Genomic DNA, 17,098 nt, shown 5'->3' with positions numbered 1-17,098 from the left:
CTGGCAGAACCAGGAGCCCATTGGTGGTCTGACTAGGTAGCCCATGTACCTCCTAGGAGCTGGCGCTGCTCCAGACTCGGTTCCACGAGAAGAGCCCCGGCTGGCTGCACCCAGCCTGAAACGACGTGTACCTGGCAACCTAGTCCCAGGGGCCACAGTGTGCAGGGATGAGTCACAGCAACCCACTCCAGCAAGGAGACCCCCTCCTCCCCAGCCTGCTCGCGGCCCAGACCTGGTTGCCAAGCAACAAGACACAACACACATAAACACTCTGGGATCCCTCGCTGTAACAGTGAGGCTGTCTATGGCGCTGCTGTCTTTCCCCTGCCCCTCCCCTCCAGCCCCGGCCCCGCAGCCTTCCCTCCGGCTTTTTCTGGGGCAGGAGGTTTGACCCTCGGGCTAAGAGCTTCCAGACCGGAGTGAATGCGGACTTCCCGGGGTGGATGCGGGGCTCTGCCCGGGCGATGAATGGGACGAGTCTACGAGGGGCAGGGTGGAGGGAGGGGCGGCCCAAGGCGTGGGCGGCGGCAGGCAGCGTGGACTTTCACCATTTCGGCTGCGTGAGGTGGTGCCCGGGCAGGGCTCCCTGAGGCCGAATCGGAGGACACAGGATGGTTCCACGATGAGAGTGCGTGCCCATTTCCCAGGGGCACGAGGGGCTTCTGCTCCTCTTGGTGCCTCGAGGGCGGTGACAGCGCCCTGCGTGGGTCTGCAGGACTCCGCGGCTCCTCTCCTCGAACCTGCGCACCCGCGCTTTCCTTACGCCACCTCGCATCACCTGGTTACTCAATTTAGCTGCGAACGTCCCTGGGCGGCCTCTCCTCTGCACACTTGCCTGCTTGGCCGAAGACTGCGTGCGCAGTTAGCAGCTATTATTTTAGGATTCCTGTCCTACTCAGGCGCTGAACTTGGGGCTGCATATATATCATTCCATTAACCCTCACAGCGACATTGTAATGCAGGTATTTTAAAGTCAGTTTTATTAGGCTTAACTGACATACAACAAAATTCAGCAATTTTATGTGTACAATTTGACGAGTTTTGACAAAAGTATACAAGCTTTTAATCACCGCCACCACAATGTTCATGACATAGAACATTCCCATCACCCCTCTGTAGACAATCCTCCCCTCTTGGCCCCTGGCAACCACTGACCACTAGAGCTTTACCTCTAGACTTTCATATAAATGGAATCCTGTACTCTGAAGTCTTCTGTCTGGCTTCTTTCACTTAGCATAACGCTTTTGAAATTCATTCATATGAGCACTGGTTTGTTCCTTTCTCTGCTAATCAGTTGATGAATAGTTGGATTGTTTCTGGTTTGGGGCTCTCCTGAGAAAAGCGGCTATGAACATAGATGTAGAAGCCTTTGTGTGGACATATGATTTCATTTCTCTTGAGGAAATCCTAGGAGTGGAATTGCTGATTCATTTAATAGGTATTATTATTATGATCTCCATTATATACATGGAAGAGTGAAGCTCAGAGAGGTTAAGCAGCTTGCCTGAGCTCCCACAGTTTGGCAGAAATTCAAAGTCAAGTCTGACCTGTATGCCAAGTGGCCACCCACAGAAAACAGGTATTTTTTGAGTTGAAAGTACCTCTTTGGTCAGTAATCACTGTAGTGACGCGTACGTGGGCTGAATTCAGCTGCATTCAAGTTCATAGCCTGACACGGAGCATAAGCTGCTGAGCACACCATATGCACAGGGACAAAGGTCACTCCTGGAGGGCACTTCAGCAGGTGACTCCTGGAAGCTTAAACAGCAGGGCTGCAGGGTGTTTGTTTGGTAAAGGTGGTGTTTGCCGGGTTTCTCCACTGTAAAGTGACTATTCCCCCTTTGTAATTAGTAGTTTGAGAGACTTTGAAATAAGTATCCTGTACCTCATCAAGCTTTCACCCACCAGTTTGAATATCCAACGTGAATTTCCTAACTCCACCATTCCTTTTACATTTGTTGGTTGACATTCTTCTGCGGCTCCTTCACGTGTCAGTATGCCCCATGGTTTATTTTATGATATGGGATAGAATTCATTACTATCACTGTTTTAATGTTCACCATGTCCCACATCTGGCCAGAAGCAGTCCCTTTAAGCTGACTCCTGAGTCCTTTTAACACACCCTCATGGTTTTCTGAGCACTTCCTTACTCTCTGGTGTACGATGGTCCGGGCTCTCACACTTCTGCACCAGCCCTGGTCCCCTTAGTGGAGAATGGCAAACAGAAACCAAGACTAGGGCATTAGACATACTCATCGTCACTGGGATGTCTGACTTCTAGGCCCCCTCAAGCTACGGGATCTTAAGGCAGCAGGGTTAGGTGAGAGGTATGGACCAGAGACTGGACTTGCAAGTGAGGGCGCAGCGAAGTCAGGCATCGGCCTGTAAGAGAATCTGTAGTCAGAGCCAGGTTCACTGGGTGTGGGAATCCAAGCCAACCACAGTGCAGTTTGTCTGCTCAGCAATCTCTCTACAGCTTCATAATTTTATAAACCTCCAGGGATAACATCTTTCAGCTCTTCCTGCTTTGGCGTGAATTACTTCCAGGGCAGAGGACCTGAGAGGCTGGTTCTCAAGGACGGTGGTAGAGGGTCAGGGAGAGCAGGGGCAGGCCCAGCCGGGGAAGGGTTGTCTCAGGGCCTCCAGGTGGTAGGTTGTGTCTCCCATGGCGACAGAAGACTGCCCAGATTTCTCCTGGCACAGACCCTGTGCTGTGCTTAAGGCTGACCGTCAACTGGCTCATGAGAGCCTGATTATCCGCGTGACTCCAGGAATGAGAGGTGGTGACTCGTCTCGTGGGGACACAATCTCAGAGTTGGTCTCCCTGAAAATGACTGTGCCTGCCGGTCGTGCTGGAAGCCCTCCATTCTGAAGGGCTCGCTGGCTCTTAGTCTAGTGGGGAGGGGGCAGTGCTGGGCTTTCTGTGGGCAGCAGGTGCAGACAAGTGCTGTCCGTTTCCAGTGGCTTCCACGTGCCTTACCCCGCGGTGTCCACCACAGTCCTGGGGCAGGATGCCTTCTTCTGTCTTCAGATGAGGATGCTAAGCAAACTGGGCTGAGAAGAGCGGGCACTGGTGTCTGCTAACTCCAGGGTTCTGTGTGGCTCAGCCTGGCCAGAGCTACCAGGCCTGGCCATGGCAGGGCGGCCACCGTTTGAGGACACAGGGAGCCCCACTCTCTGAGACTGGTCTGAGCAGTCTGGAGGGCCTGAAGGTTCAGTGGCACTGCTGTCTCTTGAGACACTGAACCCTGCCCCGCTCAGCTTCAGCGAGGCTGGCCTCTGATGAAGAACCAGTGGAAGAAAGGCCCCCAACCTTCGTGATTTGACTTGTAGAAACCATCTGCCGAAGGAGCTACGTCACACTGGGTTGAGGGGTGTGATGAGCCCTAAGGATGAAGATGACTGACCCTTAACTCACCTCTGCTGGTGCCAGCCCCCTTGATGGTGCACCGCGGGGGCTTGGAGTCCTGCAGAGCAGCTCTGAGAGGGGGCTGGGAAGGCTTGGAGTGAAGGACCAATGGTTTCAGGAATGACGAGGCTGAACCTGGAGAGCAGAGCCCTGGTGCTGGGAGGAACCCCCGGGCGTTAGGCGATCAGGGAGGGACCTGGCAACAGGGAGCCACGTGAGACATCAGGCACGAGGGAGGACCGGACAGGTGGACTCCAGTTCAGGGCTGCTTCATGAGGTGTCCCAGGGACGTGGTGACAGTAACTCCAACCTTTCTCTGCCACTTTTTCCTCACAGGCAAATGAGAATAATAATTCTGCTGAGCTACTCAGGATGTTTGTGAAAACTAAGTGATAATACTTGGTGAATTAAAGAGAGTGGGGAAGAGGCAGCAAGAGAAGGAGAAAGAGGCACAGGAAGAGAATAAGAAGACGGCACAAACAGGAGCAAGGGAGGGGGCAGCCAGTCCTCTTTGTGCTGACAGAAGTCAGAAGCGAGGGGCCCGCGGTGTGTGCGGCGGCGGTGGGGGGCACCAGGAGGCCCCAAGCAAACAGCCACCTGCTAGAAAACCTGGTTATTATTTTTCACAGTTTGATGTCTTAAAAGCATATCTTTTACTATAAAGTCTTAGAATGCACTAATGCGGATAAACCATATGATTTAAATACCTATGGGTCCTTTTCCAAAATAGGAAGTTCTCCCCCAACGGTAACCCATAATATTCCGTTGGCACTATAAGCAAAATTAGCTCATGCTGGGACCAGGGCTAAGGGGATGCGAAAGGGACAGTCATTCCCTGTAGTATGAGGTTCACTTCTCAGACTTAGGTTAGCATTGGGATCTCCTGTGGTCGTTCTCTCTTTGCCTCAGATACTAAGGGCAAAAAGAAATCTCTCTCTAAGAGAGAGAGAAATCTCTCTCTCGGTTCCACAGCAGCCATGAAGCTGTCATTGGCTCCACATAGATCCATTTTATGAACATGTTTCATTGAAAAGATTAGAATAAAGGCAAAGTTTTAAGTATACATACCAGCGATTCAAATTTCTGTTTGCAAGTATAAGGAAAATAAAGTCAAACTACTTAACGCTGTGTTAAGTGAAAAAAGCAGGCTATAAAATTACACGCACAACTACCTGAAAACTATCTTAAAATGTATCTAAAAATAAAAAACAACTCCTCAGCAAAGATCTGCGCGAAGAGAAAAGATTGGATGGAAATACAGCTACAGAAGGAATTAGAGGGTGTTTTCTCTTGTGTTTTCCACATTTTCTATTACTATGTATAGCAGAAGATATGTAACAAATATAATTTTAAAGAAATGTATGTATGAGCAACAGATAAACAGAAGAACTGGAGATGATCAAGATCACAGAAAATTTAAGATAATCCTCTGTTAGAAATCCTTCATATGGCCTTTTACCAAACTCAGAAAACTTCTCGGGCAGTTCCAAGCAGCAGAAATCCCAGAAATGACTTTTCTTTGGTTGTGGAAGCACTGTGCACTTCGATCAGGAGATGTACCTTACTAATGTTTTGCTTTTTGAAACAGCAAAGTGCGTTTCCACCGCAACTGCCCTGAGGATTATAAGAATAATAGACACGCCACCGATCATTTACACAGTACAAGATACGCTTAGGGGTCCTGCTCTGGCTCCCCGAGTCCTGACTCTCCACGCGCTTCTCAGGCAGACACTGTGCAACTATGCAACACTATGCAACAGCCATCCATCCCGCGGCTCCCCTGTAACCTAACCTGGCTTTCTGTCCAGATGTGGCCTGGCCGTGTGCCCAGCCCCAGTGTGGGCCTCATATGGGCTGAACCCATCATAGCCAAGCCGAGTCCTCTGCAGGCACAGGCACGTGGCCCAGCTCCTGCCGATGAGATGCTATTAGGAGTAGGTTCTGCTACTGGTGACAGGTATTTACTCCTCTCTCATGAGAAAGTACAGACTGGGAAGGGGGCTCTGCTTCCAGCTCCACCATTCCTGTGTGTGGCCCCTTGTCCTCACTCTCCAAGATGGCCAGGAGGTCTTCCAGAATGGAGGAGAGGATGAAGACGGAGGGGCAAAAGCAGTGGTCTGCTGAGGAAGGGTCTCTCAAGGCAAGTACTTGGACTAGACACGTCCACTGATTTCCCTTTAGCCAGTACTTACTTAGTCACACAGCCACATTTAGCTGCAAGGGAGACTGGGAAATGAACTCTTTATTATGGGGGGGGGTGCCTATGTACTCAGCTAAAATCTGATGACTTGGGAAAGAAAGGGATGAATTTGGGGCCACCATTAGCTGACCTTGCTGCAAAAACAAAAGAGGCAGTCTTCTGGGGGGGAGGGGGGCTGATGTGAGATCATCCTTAATGAAAAGAGAGTCCCAAGCATACCCAGCCTCAGATCTTTGTTTCTAATGTCATCCCCCAATCAAAGAAACCAGGGCTCCTTGGAGAAATGGCTGAATCTATGACTGGGTCAGGAAATAGTCAAGATGAATCTGGCACATCTGTGAAGGCAAGAAAGTAAGGGAGTGCTCAAAAAAGTAAAACAAAAACAAAAACAAAACAAAACCCGCACAGTGATGGGGGTATGTCAAAGGGTCACAGGAGTCGATGGAAAGATCTCCTAATGCCCAAATCTGGAGCTACTCGAACAAAATAATGTGGTACTGGGTTATAAACCAGAGTAAAACATAAATACCCGCGAGTTCATAGTAATGTAAATAAATGACTGTATAAGTAAGTAACTGAGGTAGAAGGGACACATCTCCCACGCAGAAGAATTCTATGGAACTCATGTCGATACTCTGCACTCCAGGGAGTGGAGCATGTCTCCCCACTCCTCAGGTGTGAGCACGGTGCCTCCTCTGCAGACAGTACAGTATGGAAAGGGGGGCAAAAAGACTGTAGAAACCTGACGAACCAGACCTCAAACAGGCAATCAAGGTCAAGCTCAACAGTCATAAATCATGTGGGTAGGATGTATCCTTGACAGGCTGTGGTGAGAATGGCACGTTACCTCTGTGCTCTGCATCCCCCAAACCCATAAGCCTGGTCTAATCACCAGAAAAGACAGCAGACATACCACAGTGAAGGGATATTCTACAAAACACCTGCCTAGTACTCCGCAGAACTGTCAAGGTCATCCAAAACAAGACAAGTCATGGCCAAGAGCAGCCTCAGGAGGCATGATGACTAAGAGTAACGTGGTGTCCTGGATGGGATTCTGAAACAGAAAAGGGACATTAAGTAAAAAAACTAAGGAAATCTGAATAAAGTATGGACTTTAGTTAATGATAATGTATCAATATTGGTTCTCTAATTGTAACAAATGTACCATTTTAATGTAAATATGAATAACAGAGGAAACTGGGTGTGGGGTATATGGGAACTCTCTGTACTATCGTCTCTATTTTTCTGTAAATCTAAAACTATTCTAAAATTAAACGTTTATTAAAAAGGGGGGGGCTTCCCTGGTGGCGCAGTGGTTGAGAGTCCGCCTGCTGATGCAGGGGACGCGGGTTCGTGCCCCAGTCTGGGAAGATCCCACGTGCCGCGGAGCGGCTGGGCCCGTGAGCCATGGCCGCTGAGCCTGCGCGTCCGGAGCCTGTGCTCCGCAACGGGAGAGGCCACGACAGTGAGAGCCCGCGTACCGCAAAAAAAAAAAAAAAAGAGAGAGAGGGACTTCCCTGGCGGTCCAGTGGTTAGGACTTGGCGCTTCCACTGCCATGGCCCTGGGTTCAATCCCTGGTCAGGGAACTAAGATCCCGCAAGCTGCACAGCGTGGCCAAAACAAAGCAAAAACAAAAAATGAAGAGAGAGAGAGAGAAGAGAGAAAGACGCTTTCCCCTCTTTCGTGAGTGGGAGGTCATAATGTTTGAAGCTGAGGCAGCCATCTTCTGACTGCAGAGATAACAATTCACAGCCCTAACCAACTTTGGACCCATCTATTGGATTTCTGTTATGCGAGAACATAAACTTCACTGTTTAAGCTGTTTTTGGTCCCGGTGTTTTGTTCAATGCAGCTGAATGCATCTCAATCGACATTCTTCAAATCACTTTCACAGCCACTGCTGTGGTTTACACCTTCACCTCCTTACTTATTTAGCCCGCTCCAACACCCTTGCTTTTGCTCTCTTCCTTCTCTGCCTTATCCCCTGCCTGCATCTCTTCCAACACCCCAAGGCCAGCAACTCCTGCCATTCCCTAGACAGGGCATGTTCTTTTACACTTCCAAGCTTGTGCATACTTGATTCCCTCTGCTTGGGAATGCCCACTCCTCCATCCTTATTTCTCCCAGCAAATAAATACCCTGAACCAAGTTTTAGCTCACCGTGTGTGGTGCGCAGGATTCTCCTGTGTCCCTGAAAATTCCTGCCCATTGGTGGACATGGCCTGCATAACCCTGGCTACTGTGAATACAATGAGCTGTACTCCTATGGTTAAGTTATGTTGTAGGACAGTGGGTCTGGGTGGGTCTGGGTGGGCCTGATCTAATCATATGAACTCTTTAAAGGCAGACAGTTTCCTCTGGCTGGTAGCAAAAATGGAAGTCAGATATTCAACATGTATAGGGGGATCTGGTGTGCAAGAAATCCTCTGCTGTTGGCTTTGAGGATGGAGGGGGTCACACGGCAAGGAATGCCAGTGGGCTCTAGGAGCCCATAGCAAGCTCTGGCTGACTGCCTGCAAGGAAATGGGGACCTCGACCCTACAACCACCAGGAACCAAATTCTGCCAACAACAATGAGGTTGGAGCAGATCTTTCCCAGGTACTTCAGATGAGCACTCAGCCCAGCTGACATCTTGCTTTCAGCCTGTGATGCTGACCAGAGGACCCAGCCAGGATGCTGTGCAAACTTCTGAACTACAGAACTGCGAGCTAATAAACAGGTGTTGTTTGAAGCCACTAAGTCTCTGGTCCTTTGTTATGCAGCAACAGAAAACAAACACATCATGCCTCCTCTCACAAGTTTCCCTTCACTCCTTGGGTACCCCTGTGCCATCCTCCTCTCCACTGCTGTGGCACTTCATAAACATCCTGCTATAGGGCATGTCACTCGGTATTATAATGATTCATTTACCAGTCTGCTCTCCTCAAAAGATTCTAAGTTCCTGGGAGAGGATGGGACTACCACTTTATCATCGTAATCCCAGGCACAGAGCAGGGAGGCAAAAGCAAAAAATATTTGTGTGATGAAGGTTTCATCCAGGAAAAGAAGGCCTGAGATCACTAATTTGTAATCATATATACTAAAGTAACCCAGGATGCCAGAAATTTAACGTCTAAGCAAGAGTCTCACCAATGTAAAAAGAGACTGGAGAAAAAGAAAAAAGAGACTATTATCAATGTACACGTGGGGTGTTTCTAAGGAACCAGTGGTGGATGAAGTCCCTGGGTAGGAAAGGAAGGAGTGAGCAGAGGTGTGAAGAAAAATCCATCTCCATCTCTAGATTATTTAGTAAACAAGTATTTATTGAGCGCCTGCTATGTGGTCAGGCCAGGAATTGTTGAAAACAATATAGAAGTTTAAGATTTAAATCCTGTCCAAGCATACTGAGATCCTTTTTTTCTGTGGTCTACCAGGCTTAGATGTTAGAACCAAAAGCAATCTTAAAGACTGATTTTATGCGTATGTAAGCTTAAAATTCCTCCACTTCTTAAATTAGTGGGAGCAATCTGCTTTTCTATTTAGCTGTGTATTTTTGAAGTCCTTCAGCATTAGCCCTTCTTTGTGTTGGCTGCCTAATCCTCCGCAGAGCAGATGAACCACTGTCAGCTCAGTCTTATCGTCATTTAGGTTTCCAGGCTTTCACTGTTACAAAAACCTGCCAATGAACATCTCTGGTCCTGCTCCTTTGACAACACCGCTAATGGGTCTGTAATAAAAACTCCACGAAGGGGATCAGATATTTTATTACATAACATCCTCCTCCTCAGTCCCTGCCCCACGGATGCCAGCTCCCCTGCCCTCTAGGGCCCTGAGTTGGGGCAGTTGCTTACCTCTGGATGGGTACCCACCCCAACTCTCGGTCTGGAAAAGTCAGGAAGCGGGTGGGACCCACAACGTACCGAGAAACCAAGCAGATGCTGAGAGAGGAGAAATGGCACAGGAAGTTGTAAGGAGGTATTTGAGGAAAGAAGAGATGGGGAGGGACAGATACTTTTCGGATCAGAGTAGTGTGGGCTAAAAACAATCGGAATGTACGTTAGTCACATCACAGAGGCCTCCAACGCTAGCACGATGAATTTGTATTTTATCCCGCGGGGCGAGAAGGGGTGAAAATGGATTCGGTGAAAGAGATTGGGTTTTAGACCCTGCCACGAGTTCTGGAGGTGGGGAGTCAACTCATCTCTCTGGGCCGAGATTTCCACATCTGTTAAACTGAAAAGGTAATACTTGCTGGGCCGACCTCGAATACGTACATGTAATAACTAAACACAAAACAACTATAAAACTTAGAAGGCTGATCTCCAGGGGGGTGGTTTACGGTCAGGTGACAAGCCGACAAAAATTTCGTAAGTCCTTTAGGAAAAAATTCTGAAACCAGATCCAAAAACGAAGAGGCAGATGGCTTTTCGCCTGCAAACGACTTGCCATGGACTCGAAGTGGGTCGCAGCCTCTTCTTGCTCTGCTCCTCCCGCTCTGCCCGAAGCCACGCGGGAGACCCTTTTCGACGTTTGCTTTGGAATCTCGGCGCCGAGGACTCCCGCAGATGCGAGGGGACCGAGATGCGTGCGCGCGTGTGTGTGCGCGCGGCTCACCCGCCGGGAACCGGTAGCTACGACCTAAGTACAAGGCGGCGCGGCAGCCGGGCCCGGGCCGGGAATCTCCGCACAGCGTAGCGGGCGTGGGCAGCGGGACGTGCGTGGACGCATCCGGTCACTGCGCAGGCGCGGACACGCTCCCCTCGGCCTGCGCGCGGCGCTCCGGGCGGGCGCGCGCCCACGGCGGGTTCCGCTCCCGACAGGCGCAGGGCTGCGCGCGCACGAGCGAGCCGGCCGTGACGTGTGCCGCGCTACGCCCGACGTCACGGGTCCGTGTGTAGTGGCGGCCGGGCTGCCCTCAGCAGCGGCTCCTGGCGAGGGCGGTGCGGCCGCTGGGTGCGGCGTTCGGGGGTCCTGCGGCCCGCGGCGGCAGCGGCAGCGACCACGACCGGGAGGCCTGGCGCTCCCAGCCGCGGAGTCGCCGCTCCCGCCCCTTCTCCGGCTTCGGCGGCGCCCGGCCGCGGCTTCCTCCTTTCCTACCCAGCTTCCCGCGGGCCTTCTGGCCGCGGCGGCGAGAAGCACCGAGGGGCTCCGAGAGGCTCCGGCCGGCCGCCACGGTCCACGCGCCCGGCCCGGGCTCCATGTGAAGGAAGGACGGGCCTGGTCCCCCGACTCGCGCCCGACTCCTCGTGCGCCCCTCCGGCTCCCGGGGGCCCGCAGCCTCCCCCGACCGGGGGGCGCGGTGACAGGCCGCGCGGGGGCGGAGGGGTGGGCCTGCGGCTCCCTATGTCCCGGCGGAGCGGCCGGTACGTGTGCTCGGGCGCGCGCATGTGTGTGGGGGTGGGGTGGGGGCGGGGGCGGGGGCGGGGGTGCGGGCCGGACGTGGGGAGGGGGCCGCCGCCGGCCTGAGCGCTGCTCCTGGGGCGGAGGTTTCGCTAGGTGGTTGCCTCGCTCCGGGTGGGCGGACTTCTGGCCCCTTGCATCCTGTCCTGAAGTCCAGGTCTGAGCGAACTAGACTGCTGGGCGGTGGAGCTGTCAGACGCGTACTCTGCAGGGCTTTGGGAAGGAAGATTGTCCCTGGTCCTTGGCAGAAGCAGAAATGTTATATGCAGTGAGCGAGAAAGTGCTTGTCTTTGCACTGTTACCGCGTGGTTCGCTAGTGGTTAGGGTCGAGGCCCCTTTCTGTTTACGGACCGTTTAGCTAGCACTTACACTTAATGCGCGCCCGGTATTTGTCGTGCGTTGTTTCACTTCACCTTCGAAGCCCAGTGAGGTGGGTACGTGTCTCCCCATTCTACAGTTGAAAAAATCGAGGCTCAGATTCAGGAACTTGCCCAAGGTCGTGCAGCTTGGTAATCTGGGAAAGTCTTGATTCGAATATGATGTCTTTTTTGTAGAACCGTATTTCTGGGTCTTGTGAAAATAAATTGGTGAGGAAAATGAGAATAGCTGGAAAGTTTCTTCTTGGGAGTGAATTCTAAATACATAGGTAGAGTTCATTTGCCTGTAATGTAGGCTGTTCGATGTGTTTTGCTGCAGTCTAGACAGATGATTTTCTTGGCTCTTCTTTTAAAAAAATTACTTTTAAAAGGTGACTCTATGCACCTTTACCTTTTTTTTGCAGTGGGACTGAATGAGCAGAAATTCTTTTCTCTCTTAACAAAAAGAAGAAATAGATTTGGTAAAACTCCATGTTTCTTGAAAAGTTACAATTTTACTTGTGTAATTCTTGATGCCTACAGGGAACTCGCAGTTGGGTTATTTCCTTGAGATTTCCTTATTGCAAAATTTGTTGCTGGATTATGTGGCAATGGCAACACGCTTAGTAATTTGTGCGTTAATTTGTGCAATATTTCTGAGTAGAGTGTCAAAATTTAATGTGTAGAATATTGTAAAAAGTTATCTTTTATTGGTGTGATTTTTTTCTTTCCTTTGTATGTAGCAACTAATGAGTGTTTATAAACTAATTGAAATTCTCATTTTAACATTGGCCTGTACTGTTTCTTTGGTTATGGTTAGGGAAAAACGAAAGTTCTTTTACATTTCTCTTTACAGAAGAAAGTGTTGATAAATCACTTGAGTAGTTCAAGCTTCATGCATAGTTGTAAATGTTTAAGAAATCTGTTGATGCCCAAAATTGTAGTCCTTTATAATTTCCTTTAGTGTATTATCAGGTTTAAGAAAATTTGTAGTTGACTGTCTTTGTAATGTCTGTAAGAGAAAAGGTCGAATTATATAGTTAAGAAGTGGATGGTTCACAGATTGATTTGTTGTTTGGTTAAAATATAAATGTATGGTGAGTCTTGTTGAATATATCGTTGTAGAATGCTTATCCAGTCATGCTCTCCATGTGTCTCTCTTTTTTTTTTTTTTGCCGTTCGCGGGCCTCTCACTGTTGTGGCCTCTCCCGTTGCGGAGCACAGGCTCCGGACGCACAGGCTCAGAGGCCATGGCTCACGGGCTGAGCTGCTCCGCGGCATGTGGGAGCCTCCCGGACCAGGGCACGAACCCATGTCCCCTGCATCGGCAGGCGGCCTCTCAACCACTGCGCCACCAGGGAAGCCCCATGTGTCTCTCTTGAAAGAAATAACTATTAAAGATTTATCTTAAATAATTGGATTACATTATAGATTCAATCTTTTAAGCAGTGTTTTAGTTGGAACTTTCATTCCTAGTTTACCTTATTGCTACCAAAGGGGTAAACTATATTTAATAGATGCTATATTAAAATGAAATCATGTTTGGTTCTATGCAGTGCCCACAGCTTTGGTTTCAGGTTGATTTTTTTTTTTTTTCCCTGTAGAATCGGAGCTCTTTAGGCTCCCTCCCACCACCACCCCCAAACCCAGCCCCAACTTTTTATTATAAAACAATTTCAAGTACACAGGAAGTTGGTAATATTGAACATCCGTATGATAACTCTCTAGTTTCATTTGTTGACGTCTTGCCGTATTTGTTTTGTGTATAAATATGCGTATATTATTTTTGGTCATACCACTTGAAAACTAAGCTGTAGACATTATGACACTTTACCCCTTGCATCTCCAAAGATAAGGACATTTTCTTACATAGCCAAAATACCATTATTGTTAACTTCCTTAGTTAATACTTTTTATTGATAGTTAATAGTTTCTTATTGATCATTTTTTAATGTAATCTAGTATCCATCCATGTTTAAATCTCCCCATTTGTGCTGCACGGTCTTTTACGGCTTTTTGTACTCAATCCCACCAAACCAGGATCCCATCAAGTTTTATTCACTGCATTTGGTTAAGTCTCTTTGATCTCTTTGAATCTAGAACAGCCTCACCTCCCCCTTTTATTTATTTTTATTTTTTATTTATCTGTCTATCTGTCTTTTGGCTGTGCCACATGGTATGTGGGATCTTAGTTCCCTGGCCAGGGATCGAACCCGTGCCCCCTGCAGTGGAAGTGTGGAGTCTTAACCACTGGAATGCCAGGGAAGTCCCATTACCTCTCTCTTTTAAAATGATGGTTTCTTTTGTTTTGTTTTGTTTTGTTTCAGAGATCAAGCCAGTTACCTTATAAAATGAGTCACATTCTGGATTTGTCTGATTTTTTTCCCTCATGTCATTTAGCATGTTCCTCTATTCCCCCTACACTAACTGTAAGCTAGGTTTAAAGGATTGATTAGTTTCAAATTAAATATTTTGGGCAAGAATAACTACTGGATGTTGCTGTGTACTTTATATTGCTTCCCATCAGGGGATGTATATTGTCAAGTCCTGTTATTTGTGATGCTGAGTTTGATCACTTGGTTATGGGGGTTAAGGTGAGGTTTATTTTCCCCATTGCAGTTGACAAGTAGTCTGGCATGATAAATTAGCACTCTAGTGCTGGCCTGTTCTCCAGTAATCTTTCGCCTAATAGTTTTATCTATTGCTGATCCTTGTCAAGGTAACTTTTGAATTTCAGTGTTAACAATCTTTTGTTGGTCTATAGATAGTAACAACATCACAGGAATTGTAAAAATCTATGCAGCTATATTAATCAGGTTCTGATTTCTAGGATTTTAAAGATTTTTAATCATGAATTCAAGGTATCTCCTCTTATGAATAAAAGGAAACCTGGCCCGAGAAAAATGGGAAAAATTCAATGCCTGTCTTTTCCTGTACTCTTTCATCTGTCTCAAGGAGTGTGAGTGTGTTTGTGTTTTGTTTTTGGCTGTGCCACGTAGCTTGTGTGGCTTGTGAGGTCTTAGTTCCTCGACAAGGGATTGAACCCAGGCCCTTGGCAGTAAAAGTGTGGAATCCTAACCACTGGACCACCAGGGAATTCCCTCAAGGAGTGTATTTCTTTTCAGTTTTTCTTAGCCAATATTTGTTGCACAGGAATAGCCAGAAATACAATAAAGGGAGAATGACTTTACTAAAAAACGTTTTGACAAAACTGTCTATTTTCTGGTGTAATACAAAGGAGCACTGGATTGAGAATCAGAAGATCTAAACTCTAGGCCTAATTCTACCATTCTGTGAAGTGCAAGGATTATAAGTTTTTAAGTTTCACCCTGTATTCTTATGTCATAATGATTGTTAGTAAACATTTGTGAATTTCTGTTAATGAGACATGTTGGTTACATTTAGAGGCAAACCTCACTTTAATTAAGCCACATAGAAATAAATCAACTATGTGTAATATAAATTGAATTTATTTCCCAACGAATTAATTGACATTTAGTAGGTGATTGTTTTAATGAAGGGTTCATAATATAACTTACTTAAGTAACACATTTTCTCATTAAAAGTATGATTTAATTCATGAAGCAAGTTTACATGAAGGTTTTCCACACATCTCTTTTATAAACAGGATGAACTGTACATATGGAAATTAAAAAACTTTTCCCTTATTCTCTAAGCGTTGTGAGAGGTATACCTCTTTATACACACACATTTATAAGAAACATGTCTGTATAATTTCATCTTTTTTTTTTTTTTTTTTGCGGTACGCGGGCCTCTCACTGTTGTGGCCTCTCCCGTTGCGGAGCAACAGGCTCCGGATGCGCAGACTCAGCGGCCGTGGCTCACGGGCCCAGCCGCTCCGCGGCATGTGGGATCCTCCCGGATCGGGGCACGAACCCGTGTCCCCTGCATCGGGAGGAGGACTCTCAACCACTGTGCCACCAGGGAAGCCCTAATTTCATCTTTTATCTAGGATATCCCTGGGATTTATTAGGAACATTGGCTGACTTTCTCATTCTGGTTAATACATATTTGCTTTGTAACATCTCTTGTGTTGTTGCCCTTATTGTTACTTTTGTTGCTTACTTTTTTTGTTATGCATACTTTGTCAGGAGGATAGGGGTAGAATCTTCTTTGGAGTTCCTCTGGTAACTAGCTCATCACCTTTCTTTTAAGTGTTCAAGAGTGTTACACTTGAGATTCATAGTACCATAAATTTAAAAAGCACTGTGGTGTTTATAAACTTCAGAAGTTTTTTCTAGAGTTTTTCCCCCAGTTGTGCAGTTAGTCATTTAGTGTGGACTTTAATTATTAATGATGACCAATTAAAATAATAGTTTAAGATATGATTTTATCAGTATTCTTTTGATAATTCCCAGATTGAGTCCCCTCAGCACTACTACCTCAGGCAGAATGCTCCCTGAGCACTCTGCACCTGCCTCGACCACCCACTGACCGCATTGCACTGTGTGCATTGCACTGTGCACATCTCTGTGCCTTCCACTGGGAAGTTGGCTCTTCAAGGACAGAGGCAGTGTTTTGTTGATTTTGGTGCCCCAACACCGAGCACAATGCCTGTTGCCAAATGTTTATTAAATGAATAGGGAGTTGACAGAAGAGACCTTCTTTCGCATTGTTATAGGAGTCTTAAAAGGTCGTGCCTGCCTGAGTTGAACAGGGTGGGGAAGTTCAATAAAATACTTCCATATGCCCAGGAGAAAATTAAGTATTTGTGAACAGCTCTAACACAGAGGCAAGGCTGTGGAAAAGTGTTGTTTTTTAAAAAAAATATTTATTTGGTTGCACCAGGTCTTAGTTGTGGCAGGCGGGATCCTTAGTTGCGGCACGTGGGCTCCTTAGTTGTGGTATGTGAACTCTTAGTTGTGGCATGCATGTGGGATCTAGTTCCTTGACCAGGGATTGAACCCAGGCGCCCTGCATTGGGAGCACAGGGTCTTGCGCCACCGGGGAAGTCCCTTGAAAAGTTTTTGGAAATTATTAGCAGGAGCTAGTGGGAGAATATGAGATAATATTTATTATTTTTGTAAGTCTTTGAGAACAGATCTGCAGTCTAAGGTGAAGCCAGTTTTTAATTGTTTCTGTGCTATTGTTAAATAATAGTTAAATACTTCCAACTCGTATTTTAGATTTGTGACTTGAAGGTGCTTCATTATCATTATTTGATAAGTTTGTGATTACTCTTAAGTTTGACTGACTTGGCTACATTTTAATTGTATTTGTGGAGTTTTAAATTAACCCAAAATATTTTTTTCTTTTGTTTTAATATGAAAGAAATGAGACCAATGTCCTCTGCCTAAATTTAAGGAGAATTTATATGATTTATATGATGACTTTAATGTATTTTTAAATCAGTTTAGGCATTTTAAAGTAGCCTGTTGACTGCTTTGTAAAATTAGTAATATTTTATTGTACAGTATGAGATAATGTCAAACTATATTTACAAACTTTCCGATTTGCTTAGACATTAAAAGGAAATGAAAGAAGTAGAAGGTAGCTCAGCCTAGTGTTGATGAAGATTTACTTTGAGAGATGGTGCAACATTAACCATCCGACCTGTGAGCAGTACCTGGCTGCATTCTATTGACTTCACCCCCAAACCACCATGTACCTGCATATATAAATCTTGCCCCATGATATAAGAAAGGATAGATGAGTTATGTGTTCTTAGATCATGTAATATATACTAATCAGCATCTCAAAGTTATGTCCCATAGTCATGGACTGTTGCATA

General features: G+C 47.0%; 1 protein-coding gene across 1 annotated transcript in view; it reads left to right on the top strand.

The window, feature by feature from the left end:
- The first annotated feature begins 10,615 nt into the window (after window positions 1-10,615).
- Window positions 10,616-17,098, top strand: part of MAP3K2 (mitogen-activated protein kinase kinase kinase 2) — a 99,261-nt gene continuing 92,778 nt past the window's right edge. The window contains exon 1 of the mRNA XM_030840305.2: window positions 10,616-10,953. The gene's annotated coding sequence lies outside the window, so the exon portion shown is untranslated. The remainder of the gene's footprint in view (window positions 10,954-17,098) is intronic.

The sequence above is a fragment of the Globicephala melas genome, chromosome 7, assembly GCF_963455315.2.
Source record: "Globicephala melas chromosome 7, mGloMel1.2, whole genome shotgun sequence".
NCBI lineage: Eukaryota > Metazoa > Chordata > Mammalia > Artiodactyla > Delphinidae > Globicephala > Globicephala melas.
Note: the sequence above shows the minus strand (reverse complement) of the source record. Positions and strands in the feature narration are given on the sequence as shown.